Below are 12,809 nucleotides of genomic sequence, written 5' to 3' on the forward strand. Positions count from 1 at the left end.
CACTGAGGACATCTACACGTAGCGTTGTCACAGGAAAGCAGCGTATCATCTGGCACCTCCCACTTCTCAGGTCATGATCTCCTCTCGCTGCTGCCCTCAGGAAGAAGGTGCAGAAGCCTTATGACTCACAGCACAGGTTCAGGAACAGCAATTACCCATCAGTAATCAAGATCTTGAACCAAAGGAGACAACTTTACCCACCTTTGCTTGCCTTTTCATTGAAAAATTCCCACAAACTATGGACTCTTTTTCAAGGACTCTTCAACTTATATGCTCTAAATTTATTGATTATTCAGTATTGCTATTATTTTATGTATATGCACCATTTGTAGTTTTATTTTTACACCCAGTTTGGTGCGGTCTTTCATTGATTTAATTGTGGTTATTATTCTATTATGGTTTCTTGATTATGCGCACACGAAGATATATCTAAGGATTGTATATGATGATATATGCACTTTGATAATAAAGTTATTTGTTCTGTGAAATTCTCTGGGATTAATGGGGTAGCACGAGATACCCAATTGATGTCATCACCTGGAATGCAATGATGGGATTGGCTTTACCCGCCTATTCTTACACCATAGTTTACCCCCGGAATATAAAACGTGGTGGCAGAAACCTTGAGCAGATTACTAGTAGCGAAAGACACCGCATCCGTCATATCAGAATTCGAAGTAGTTCACGTGTTGCAACGGCTAGTGAAAACACGCATCTAAAGTCACATCATTAGGCAGTGGCCCACACGGTATCCACTCCTGTCACAGAAAAAGAGAACACTCCATGTTTGCTGGTTACAGGTCTGTCCCCCGAATTTAAACTATTCACAAATCAACAATATGAACTGAGGTTACAGGAGGACTGCATATTTTGGTGCAGTCTCACCACCTGCCGCGCGATCTGCTCAATACCGCATGTGTGTGTTCAATGGTTTGCAAATACCTACCCGGCTGTAGTTACAATTAACAAGATGCTGTCCGCGGTTGGCTAAAGTGGACACGGATATTAAACCTTACATACTATTCGGGTCAACTTTGACCATTTTGACCTTCGACCGCGGTGAAAACTCCCTGAATGACGTTTTCCTCCAGCCGAAATTTTATGACTTTTCCTAAAATGACCCAAAATGCGCAAAAATGAAAAGATTTTTTAAAAATTACACATTTGTACAGGAGCTACAATTTTTTGCAACACTGAAGCTGTTCCGGGTCACATTTTACCCGTACCCAATGCAACGGCTATTGCTGGTCTAATATTACGCGGAGCTCCTGAAAAGGTCATAGATGCCTTGACTCTTCAAGGGCTTCAATGAGAAGCACATGTGTAATTTGGGAAATGATCATTTTCTCAGTCTTACTGGACCGATGTGCAAAGGCAGACGGAATTGCATGATCCATTAGCTAGCGGGTCGGTAGCTAGCAATCTCTCACTTGGTGGCCCAGATTTAACGGCATTGATGACATCTTATTGAACGGACCCAGAGTGCGAAAGCTAAGTGAAGGTTTACATGATCTGGCTGAGAAAATGAAGCACTGCGAGCGGATAATCAATTAAATGAAAATGCAAGTTCTCAGCCCGAATGAGGAGTCTGGACATTCAAAGTAACAACGTACAAAGAAAGATTCAAGACTGGATGAAGATTAACATCAAGTACCCTGCAGTTCCCAACCAGGGAAGAGCTCCAGCGTCAACTTTCCAACATAACAAAGGCTGCTATCCAAGTCTCGGCAATATATTTCGCCGGAGAATGGTTAGATGCCGCTGTTCCTTTAAGATTCAGACTGTAATTATCGTTCATGGACAGTCTGTACTTAAAGTTCACCCACTGAGTACTCAGTGCTCACTTTTTCTCCAGCATCCATAGCTCTTTGCTTACATCCGCATTAAATTTAGGCTCCCCATCTCCACATCTCCAATTCTCCCGTTCTCCCCATCTCTCCATCTCCACATCAGGTATAGTAGCTACTGTTATGTACCCCTAGGGTGCACATTTTCTGTAGGCTGTCACTTTAGACAGTCGGGAGTGTTGAGACTGACGTTTGGACACCGAATTGCTCGAGAGAGAGGAGAGAGAGACAGAGAGACAGACAGACAGAGAGGGGGAGGGAGAGAGAGAGAGCGAGCGAGAGAGAGAGAGAGAGAGGGATGGAGATGGAGAGCTGGTGTTCAGCATGTTTGGATAAATGCCAGGTCGCTGGACACACAGGCACTTGGACACTGGATGAGCTTTTTGTGCCCACAGAGAGAGAGAGGGGGAGGGAGAGAGAGAGAGAGAGAGAGGGATGGAGAGGGAGAGGGATGGAGAGGATGGAGAGAGAGAGGGATGGAGAGGGAGAGCTGGTGTTCAGCATGTTTGGATAAATGCCAGGTCGCTGGACACACAGGCACTTGGACACTGGATGAGCTTTTTGTGCCCAGAGAAGGGTGGGTCTTGGAGGATCGATCGGGACAATCGATCAATTGCTCTCGCATTGTGGATAAGGGGTGACCGTTGGGAAGTTACTAGTGTGCGCACCCTTGCCTGGGTTGAATGCTTTACCACAGAAGTCGGTATCCATTTTGCGATCACATTCGGTGACTTTAAAGGAAGAGAAGAGGGGAGAGGAAGGTTTGAAATAGAAGAAACCTAGTGACAAAGAGGTCACTGTTTGGACTCTCTCTCTAAGTAACCTGTAGGGTGAGTTTGACTTCCATTCGAATGCGAAGGTGTGACTGTCACGTAGTGAATCCACAGGAGTGGGTTCTCTGGTGAGGGGGAAACCTTTGTGAATACCACTTGTGTGTTACCCTTGTTTGGGTGTGGTAGCTCACTGAAGAAAGACACCCCTGTGGCAAATCAGTGTTGGAGTTATTTCGTATATCGTAGAACTGGATAAGTTACTACCACGTTGTGTGTTTGAGGTTAGTTCCGTTGAAGAGGGTCCCCTCAGTGATAAGCCACTGTTGGTGATAATCCATATATGAATTCTGTTTGAGTATCTTGTGGCCACCACTTTGGGGTGACTCGTAGCTGAATCCGGGTGTGGTACCACTTGTGTTGAAAGGATATTTGCTGAAGATCACTGTCGGTGATACTTCGTGTGTGGTGTGGAACAACTTCGGAGATAAAACCTACTACTATTGCTATTTTGTATTGCTGTCGTGGAATCTGTGGAACATCGACGGAATTGCCTTCTCACAGCATTCGCCACTTGGATTACAAATCTCTCTCTCTCATCACCTATTCCGTGGATGAACTGAACTTTCATACTTTACCATCTCAAGACTCTAGGCCTTGTTTTCCCCAAGCTCAATAGTTTGGGAGTTATATTTACACACATAACACTGTTAACTTTTGTTCATCTTGCTTAAGTTACTACATTATAAGTAGATACTAATAAAGAGAGTGGTTTTAACAGCAATACTAGACAAGAGGTGTGTTCCATTTCTGCTGGTTCTTTAAAACCCGTTATGGGGTACGTAACACAACTAACACCGCCCCCATACCAGACAGTGATGCAGCCTGTCAGAGTGTTCTCCAAAAGTGTTTTTTTTTTAGTTTATTCGTTAAACTCCTAATGAAATATGGCCGCTGTCTTGCCTTCTTTATAACTGCATCGATATGTTGGGATCAAGTTAAGTCCTCAGAGATCTTGATACCCAAGAACTTGAAACTGCTTACTCTGTCCATTTCTAATCTCTCTATGAGGATTGGTATCTCTCTCCTTCCTGTAGTTCAGAATAAGTTCTTTCGTCTTACTGACGTTGAGTGCCAGGTAGTTGCTGAGACATCACTCAATTAGTTAGCAATCTCGCCCCTGTACGCCCTCTCGTCTCCATCTGAGTTTCGACCAACAATGTTTGCATCATCAGCAAGTTTATAAGTGGCATTTGATGACTCGATATGCACATGGATGTAAGGAAAATCGCGTGATATGGGCATGTAAGGAAGGAGGGATTAGAGTTTGAGAGTCTTTCATTTGCTCTTTAACTGGTATGGCAATACATTGTGGACCGAACGGCCTTTTTACGTGCTGTATAATTTTATGTTTTATGCTCTATATCTTTAACTTTCTTCTAATTTTTCTTTTCAGATATGTAAAACCACGTGTTTGCAGCACTGGGCTCTAGTGGTGCAATCGGTTAGCGCCCAGTACTTCTATGGCAGTACAGGGTGGAGAAATGCCGAGGCTGTGAGTTCGAGCCTCACCTAGAGCACTTGTGATTTTAGTGGGCCAGGTGACTGGGCATCTCTCAAGCTAAGCATTCAGCTGAAATGTTATATTTAATTTTGTACTTGTGAGACGCCCAGCTTATTATTTGTATTTAACTTCGAATCGATGTACCTTTGATTTTGATCTGAGCAAGGGAAAGTGAGCTTACAAGCGTTGCAGGAGATCACCTTTATTCACTAAAAGGCATGTTCCCGCGGCGCTGCAAACATTCTCCCTGTTTGGTTCTTTCGTTCAACACGGGTAGCCTCACTTCCCGTTGCTGAACGTGTCTGAACAGATGGTTTCTTTGTTGAATCAGGACATCACGTGTCTCCACATTCCTGTTTTTTCAATTCAATTAACCAAATGGTGAAGCAACGAACCCGACCTTTCCTGACGCCATGTTTCAGAAACGCTCTGATAGCACCTCACCTTGGTTCGTTGTGCAGTCGATTCAGCTCAATGTTTCCTTGCACCGGCGAATTGTTTCAGGCCCACGCGAACAAAAGAGATATTAATTGTAGCCTCAATGGCCGGAAATGGTATCGAGATGCTGATATCTCTCTCCCTCTCTCTCAACATGAAGCTGCGTTCTTTCTGGACCGGTTTATAAAATAATTCTCACATGTCCCGTGTTCACCAAGCCTCTGTTAAACAGAGGACACCTCCCCTGATCCTACTGACATGCTGAGCTTCCGTTTCCAATGGTCAGATCCCTCTAGCTGCAATGCGATCTCTCCACTGCGACCTTTGATGTGATCTACTTGCCTGAAGGTTGTTGTTCCCAATATAATTTTCCTTCACAATAGGTCGTTTAATTGGCCGTTCATGTCTTTGCCTGGTTGCGATCCGACGGATCAGATCGGAACATGATAATTAATGAAATATCAGTGTGATGGTGTGTCTGGTGTTAGTGCGGATTCGGTGTGACGATTGGCCGTGATTCATTACGGCATCTCACAAGTAATTCCGGCTTGTAACGCGTCCTGTTGTCCATAAGTGTATCGGCACATTGTTCAGTCACTTTACTCAATTAACTTGTAATCTGAGGTGATGAGAACGGACGAGAGAGACAGGGTGAGAAATCTTAAAGGCGCCGTTGAATTTAGCTGGTGAGCTGGAGCGCCACCCCGTGGAGACTGATGAAAGCTAGGGTACCGAAGCTGTTTTAATTCCTTGCCGTATATAAGCAACGTAGTTACCTGTTACATGTCGCGACCTGACCAGCACCCCACAGGAAATTGTGCAAGGTGCCTGGAGGTTTATGGCAGGGAGTTTCTCCCTTTTGCCGCCTGCTATCGGGGACTCGGGAGTCGATCGACTCGGTTACTTTGAGACTTTTTTTCAACTGTGCTCCTGGTCTGTTCTTCATCAAATTATGGTATTGCTTTGCACTGCTGTAACTATATGTTATAATTATGTGGTTCTGGCAATGTTAATCTTTGGTCTGTCCTGTTTTCTGAGATATCACTCCGGAAAAACATTGTATCATATATCAGTGCATGTATGCATTTCTAAATGACAATAAAAGAGGACTGCGCGTTCTCATAATCTAAAAATTGTTCATGCATGTAACTGCATATGTCGCATAAATTTAATACTTGTTGCTGAAAGCGGAGAGAAACGTTGGACAAGGTTTTGTTCTTATGGCTGTACCGTCGAGCAGGATGGGGAGGGGGTGCCTCGGGTCATTGCTCAATAACGCAGAGCAATGAGCGCTTTGCACGGTTTCTGTGGTGTAGTGGTTATCACGTTCGCTTTACACGCGAATGGTTCTCAGTTCAATTCTGGGCAGAAACATTGTTTAGGCTGCAGTGTTTGGGGCGAACTTGAAACTCAACTTTTCAGTTTGTGATCAAATTTATTGTCATGGGCATCCAGGTTAAATGTCATGAACATTCGCATTTCTAGCAGCAGCGCATGGTATTTCAAACCTGACAAAGGTAACGTAAAGAAAGAATAATTAATAGAAATAATATATAAATGACAGGAAAACATAAACGGATTTAAACATAAGGAGGTTCTTGGATGACGTAGATGGCGCAACGGGAGAATTAGCGGTTCGAAGCTATTGTGGCAGAGCGGAGGATGCGTTGTGGTTTCATTTCAAATGTTCCCATCCAGACAAACATCCGGAGCAAATGCCGTGTGCTGCAAAATTTCAAACCTACTTTAAAATGTTCACTCGCTCTCTTGGCCTTTCCCCGTGTTTTCTCTCCTTCCTAGTCTCTTATGACAGACTCTCTGTTCAAATTCTCCTCCATAATATTCTCGTTCACTCTCTCACTCTATCTCTCCCCAACTCTCTTTCTCTCACACACACGCACTCACACGCACACAATGTTTGTGATTCTCTTTCTTTTTCCTCTCGCTAGCAGCACCACAGCTACCCCATCTCCCCGTCAGTGAGGCAAATGTTTGTGCTTCGCACAGTTTGTGACGCAGTGGAAACAGGTGGGGACATCGACACCTAAAAATTTCAGGACTTGATTCTGTGATCTTCTGGTGATATTGCATCGCAGACACAAGTTAATATCTCACCATTGGTATCGCACATTCCATTGCTGTTAATGGACCAAGGAGGAAGAACTGATCAAATGCAAACATCTTGATTCTGCGAGAATGTCGAAAAGAATGGTTAAAACGTTCCTGTATAATGACGGTGATGTAGAGCAGGAAAACTGGGTACCGTTTGCTTTTGAGACGAGATGACGGTGGATATCGCATATCGGTATAAAGTTGGGACCACGGTCATTTTCGATATATCGAAGTTGCTGTGATTCCATGCAAGTGTCAGAGGTAAATTTTTCACACTGAGTGGTGAGTGCGTGGAATTCACTGGTGAAGGCGGATACAACAGGGTCTTTTAAGAAACTCTTGGATAGATGCCTGTACATAATACTGTAGCGCAATTCTAAGCAGTTTCTAGTGTAGGTTGAAGGGTCAGCACAATATTGTGACCGAATGGATTTGAATGAATATCGAGCAGTAAAGTGTCGTCCCTTTTATCTACCATGCGAGTTATCTCAGGTCATTTTTTTTTGTAATTTATATTCCACCTCAGCCCAACGTCAAGCAGGATTTAGCAATGGGATCAATAGAACATAGAACATAGAATATAGAATAATACAGCACAGTACAGGCCCTTCGGCCCACAATGTTGTGTCGACTCTCAAACCCTGCCTCCCATATAACCCCCACCTTAGATTCCTCCATATACCTGTCTAGTAGTCTCTTAAACTTCATTAGTGTATCTGCCTCCACCACTGACTCAGGCAGTGCATTCCACGCACCAACCACTCTCTGAGTAAAAAAACCTTCCTTTAGTAACCCCCTTGAACTTCCCGCCCCTTACCTTAAAGCCATGTCCTCTTGTATTGAGCAGTGGTGCCCTGGGGAAGAGGCGCTGGCTATCCACTCTATCTATTCCTCTTATTATCTTGTACACCTCTATCATGTCTCCTCTCATCCCCCTTCTCTCCAAAGAGTAAAGCCCTAGCTCCTTTAATCTCTGATCATAATGCATACTCTCTAAACCAGGCAGCATCCTGGTAAATCTCCTCTGTACCCTTTCCAATGCTTCCACATCCTTCCTATAGTGAGGTGACCAGAACTGGACACAATACTCCAAGTGTGGCCTAACCAGAGTTTTATAGAGCTGCATCATTACATCGCGACTCTTAAACTCTATCCCTCGACTTATGAAAGCTAACACCCCATAAGCTTTCTTAACTACCCTATCCACCTGTGAGGCAACTTCCAGGGATCTGTGGACATGTAGCCCCAGATCCTTCTGCTCCTCCACTCTACCCAGTATCCTGCCATTTACTTTGTACTCTGCCTTGGAGTTTGTCCTTCCAAAGTGTACCAACTGACACTTCTCCGGGTTGAACTCCAGCTGCCACTTCTTAGCCCACTTCTGCATCCTTTGACAATCCTCTACACTATGTACAACACCACCAGACTTTGTGCCGTCTGCAAACTTGCCAACCCACCCTTCTACCCCCACATCCAGGTTGTTAATAAAAATCACGAAAAGTAGAGGTCCCAGAACAGATCCTTGTGGGACACCACTTGTCACAATCCTCCAATCTGAATGTACTCCCTCCACCACGACCATCAGCCTTCTGCAGGAAAGCCAATTCTGAATCCACCTGGCCAAACTCCCATGGATCCCATGCCTTCTGACTTTCTGAATAAGCCTACCGTGTGAAACCTTGTCAAGTGCCTTACTAAAATCCATATAGATCACATCCACTGCACAACCCTCATCTATATGCCTGGTCACCTCCTCAAACAACTCTATCAGGCTTGTTAAACACGATCTGCCCTTCAGAAAGCCATGCTGACTGTCCCTGGTCAGACCATGATTCTCTAAATGCCCAGAGATCCTATCTCTAATAATCTTTCCCAACAGCTTTCCCACCACAGACGTAAGGCTCACTGGTCTATAATTACACGGACTATCCCTACTACCTTTTTTGAACAAGTGGACAACATTCGCCTCCCTCCACTCCTCCGGTACCATTCCTGTGAACAACGAGGACGTGAAGATCCTAGCTAAAGGCTCAGCAATCTCTTCCCTCGCCTCGTGGAGTAGCCTGGGGAATATTCCGTCAGGCCCCAGGGACTTAACCGTCATAATATATTTTAACAACTCCAAAATCTCCTCTCCCTTAATATCAACATGCTCCAGAACATCAACCTCACTCGTATTGTCCTCACCATCATCAAGTTCCCTCTCATTGGTGAATACCGAAGAGAAGTATTCATTGAGGACCTCGCTCACTTCCACAGCCTCCAGGCACATCTTCCCACCTTTATCTCTAATCAGTTCTACTTTCACTCCTGTCATCCTTTTGTTCTTCACATAATTGAAGAATGCGTTGGGGTTTTCCTTTACCCTACTCGCCAAGGCCTTCTCATGCCCCCTTCTTGCTCTTCTCAGCCCCTTATTAAGCCCCTTTCTTGCTTCCCTATATTCCTCAATAGACGCATCTGATCCTTGCTTCCTAAACCTCATGTATGCTGCCTTCTTCCACCTGACTAGATTTTCCACCTCACTTGTCACCCATGGTTCCTTCACCCTACCATTCTTTATCTTCCTCACTGGGACAAATTTATCCCTAACATCCTGCAAGAGATCTCTAAACATCGACTATATGTCCATAGTACATTTCCCTGCAAAAACATCATCCCAATTCACACCGCAAATTCTAGCCTTATAGCCTCATAATTTTCCCTTCCCCAAGTAAAAAAATCTCCTGTCCTCTCTGATTCTATCTTTTTCCATGATCATGCTAAAGGCCAGGGAGCGGTGGTCACTGTCCCCAGATGCTCACCAACTGAGAGATCTGTGACCTGACCCTGTTCATTACCTAATACTAGATCTAGTATGGCATTCCCCCGATCGGCCTGTTCACATACTGTGACAGGAATCCATCCTGGACACACTTAACAAACTCCGTCCCACCTTAACCCTTGGAAATAATCAGGTGCCAATCAATATTAGGGAAGTTAAAGCCACCCATGATAACAACCGTGTTATTTTTGCACCTTTCCAAATTCTGTTTCCCAATCTGCTCCTCTGTATCTCTGCTTCTACCAGGGGGCCTATAGAATACCCCCAGTAGAGTAACTGCTCCCTTCCTGTTCCTGACTTCCACCCATACTGACTCAAAAGACAATCCTGCTACAGTACCCACCCTTTCTGTAGCTGTAATAGTATCCCTGAAAAGTAATGCCACCCCTCCTCCCCTTTTTCCGCCCTCTCTATCCCTTTTAAAGCACTGAAATCCAGGAATATTGAGAATCCGCATTCACGAAACCACGCAACCTAACGCCTTCACTATCGTTTTGGAAGATTTTAACAAGGCAACTCTGAAAAAAAAAAAAGTTACTAAGGAACTACCATCAACAGATCACTTGCAATACCAGAGGAAATAACACACAGTGGACCATTGCTACACGATCATCAAGAATGACCACCGTGCTAATCCACTCCCTCACTTCGGGAAGTCTGATCACCTAGCTGTACTTCTGAGTATAGGCAGAGACTGAAGACTGCAGCACCATCAATGAGGACCAAGTAGGTTTGGACAAGGGAAGCACAGGAGCGCCTACAGGACTGGTTTGAATCGGTGGTCTGGACTGTATTCAGCGATTCTTTTTTGGATCCGGATGTGTATGCGTCAGTTGTTACCGACTTCATTAAAACCTGTGTGGATGAGTGTGTGCCCACAAAGACTTACCGTACATTCCCAAACCAAAAGCCGTCGATGAACCAGGAGGTACGTCGTCTGCTGAAGGCTAGATCTGTGGTATTTAAATCTGGCTACCCAGGCCTGCACCAGAAAACCAGGTATGATTTCTGGAGGGCTATTTCAAGGGTGAGGACACAATTTCGAACGAAGTTGGAGGCGACAACAGATGCATAGCAACTCTGGCAGGGTTTGCCAAGACATTACTTCCTAGAAAACGATATCCAACAGCATGAATGGCAGCGGTGCTTCACTACCAGATGAACTCAACGCCTTCTATGCACACTTTGAAAGGGAGAACACAGCTACAGCTGTGAAGATCCCTGCTGCAGCTGATTACACTGTCGTCTCTGTCTCAGAGGCCGATGTTAGACTGTCTTTAAAGAGTGAACCCTGGCAACGCAGAAGGTCCCGATGGAGTACCTGGTAAGGCTCTGAAATCACTGTTACGGGCAGAAGTTTCGACTTGCTTTAAAAAGGCGACAATTATACCAATGCCTAAGAAGAATAATGTGGGCTGCCTTAATGACTATCGCCCGGTAGCACTCACATTAACAGTGATGAAATACATTGAGAGGTTGGTTATGACTAGACTGAACTCCTTCTTCAGCAAAGACGTGAACCTATTGCAATTTGCATATCTCCGGAGTAGGTCATCGGCAGACGTAATCTCCATGGCTCTCCACATGGCTTTAGAGCATCGAGACAACACAACCACCTACGGCATGATCCGGTTCATCGACTATAGCTCAACATTTAATACCATTATTGCCACAATTCTGATTGAGAAGTTGCAGAACCAGGGCAACTGTACCTCCCTGTGCAATCGGATCTTGAACTTCCTAACCAGAAGACCATAGTCTGTGCGGAATAGTGATAACATATCCGGCTCGCTGACAATCAACATTGGCGCACCCCAGGGGTTTGTGCTTAGACCACTGCTCTACCCTCTGTATACACATGACAGTGTGGCTAGGCATAGCTCAAATACCATGTACGTATCTTCTGACAATACAACCATTGTTGGGAGAATCTCAGGAGGTGACGAGATGGCGTGCAGGAGTGAGATATGCCAACTAGTGAGATGGTGCCGCAGCAACAACCTGGCACTCAACGTCAGTAAGACGGAAGAGCTGGTTAGAAACATACATAGAAACATAGAAAACCTACAGCACAATACAGACCCTTCGGCCCACAAAGTTCTTCCGAACATGTCCTTACCTTAGAAATTGCTAGGCTTACCATAGCCAGCTATTTTTCTAAGTTCCATGTACCTATCCAAAAGTCTCTTAAAAGACCCTAATATATTCGCCTCGACCACCTTGCCGGCAGCCCATTCCACGCACTCACCACTCTACGCAAAAATCATATGCTTGGCATCTCTTCTGTACCTACACCCCAGCACCTTAAACCTGTGTCCTCTTGTGGCAGCCATTTCAGCCCTGGGAAAAGGCCTCTGGTTATCCACACGATCAATGCCTGTCATCATCTTGTACACCTCTATCAAGTCACCTCTCATCCTCCGACTCTCCAAGACCGAGTTCACTGAACCTGTTTTCATAAGGCATGCTCCCCAATCCAGGCAACATCCTTGTAGATCCCCTCTGCACCCTTTCTATGGATTCCACATCCTTCCTTTAGTGAGGCGACCAGAACTTAGCACAGTACTCCAAGTGGGGTCTGACTGGCGTCCTATAAAAGACTATCCCTATTACATTTCTTGAACAAAAAAATAACATTTGCCATTCTCCCATCCTCCCGTACCACATCTGTAGCCAGTGAAGCCGCAAATGTCATGTCCAAAATCGCAGCAATATCTTCGCTCGCTTTCTCTAATTACCTGGATTGCATACCTTCTAGCACCGGGAAATGGTTTATATTCGTGTACTCTCAGTTTCCAGCTCGTAATTCGAAGTTCTGCATGCCTCAGCACACCTGACTTTTTTCGCTGTATCCACATTCATCAAGGTCTCACTCGTGAATACCGAAGCAAAATTTCAAAGTATCACTGCCTCCTTGCACTACAAACACATGTTCCTCTTTTATCTCTGATCTCTCCCACTCCCGTTCTCGTCATCCTCCTGTTTATCACCTACCTTAATGCGGCTCTCCCATGTCCTCTCATGTCCCCTTTTAATTCTTCTAAGTTCATTGCTAAATCTCTCCTGGACACATTGTGACTTTCCATAGCCCTGCCTATTCCTTTCTTCCAACACCTTAAATATATTTCTTTCTTCTTCTTGAAGAGGTGTTCCATATCTCTTATCCACCAATGTTGCTTTACGGGGCCATCCGATCCTCGCCTCAATGAAACAAACCCATGCTGAACTCCAATCAAGTGTCCATTAATAATCTC

General features: G+C 44.9%; 1 non-coding gene across 1 annotated transcript; it reads left to right on the forward strand.

Moving 5' to 3' along the window:
• Window positions 1–5,920: 5,920 nt before the first annotated feature.
• On the forward strand, window positions 5,921–5,993 carry trnav-uac (transfer RNA valine (anticodon UAC)). The gene has a single exon. It is a non-coding gene; the product is annotated as a tRNA-Val (tRNA).
• The last annotated feature ends 6,816 nt before the right edge of the window (window positions 5,994–12,809 follow it).

The sequence above is a fragment of the Mobula birostris genome, chromosome 13 (assembly GCF_030028105.1).
Source record: "Mobula birostris isolate sMobBir1 chromosome 13, sMobBir1.hap1, whole genome shotgun sequence".
Taxonomy (NCBI): Eukaryota; Metazoa; Chordata; class Chondrichthyes; order Myliobatiformes; family Myliobatidae; genus Mobula; species Mobula birostris.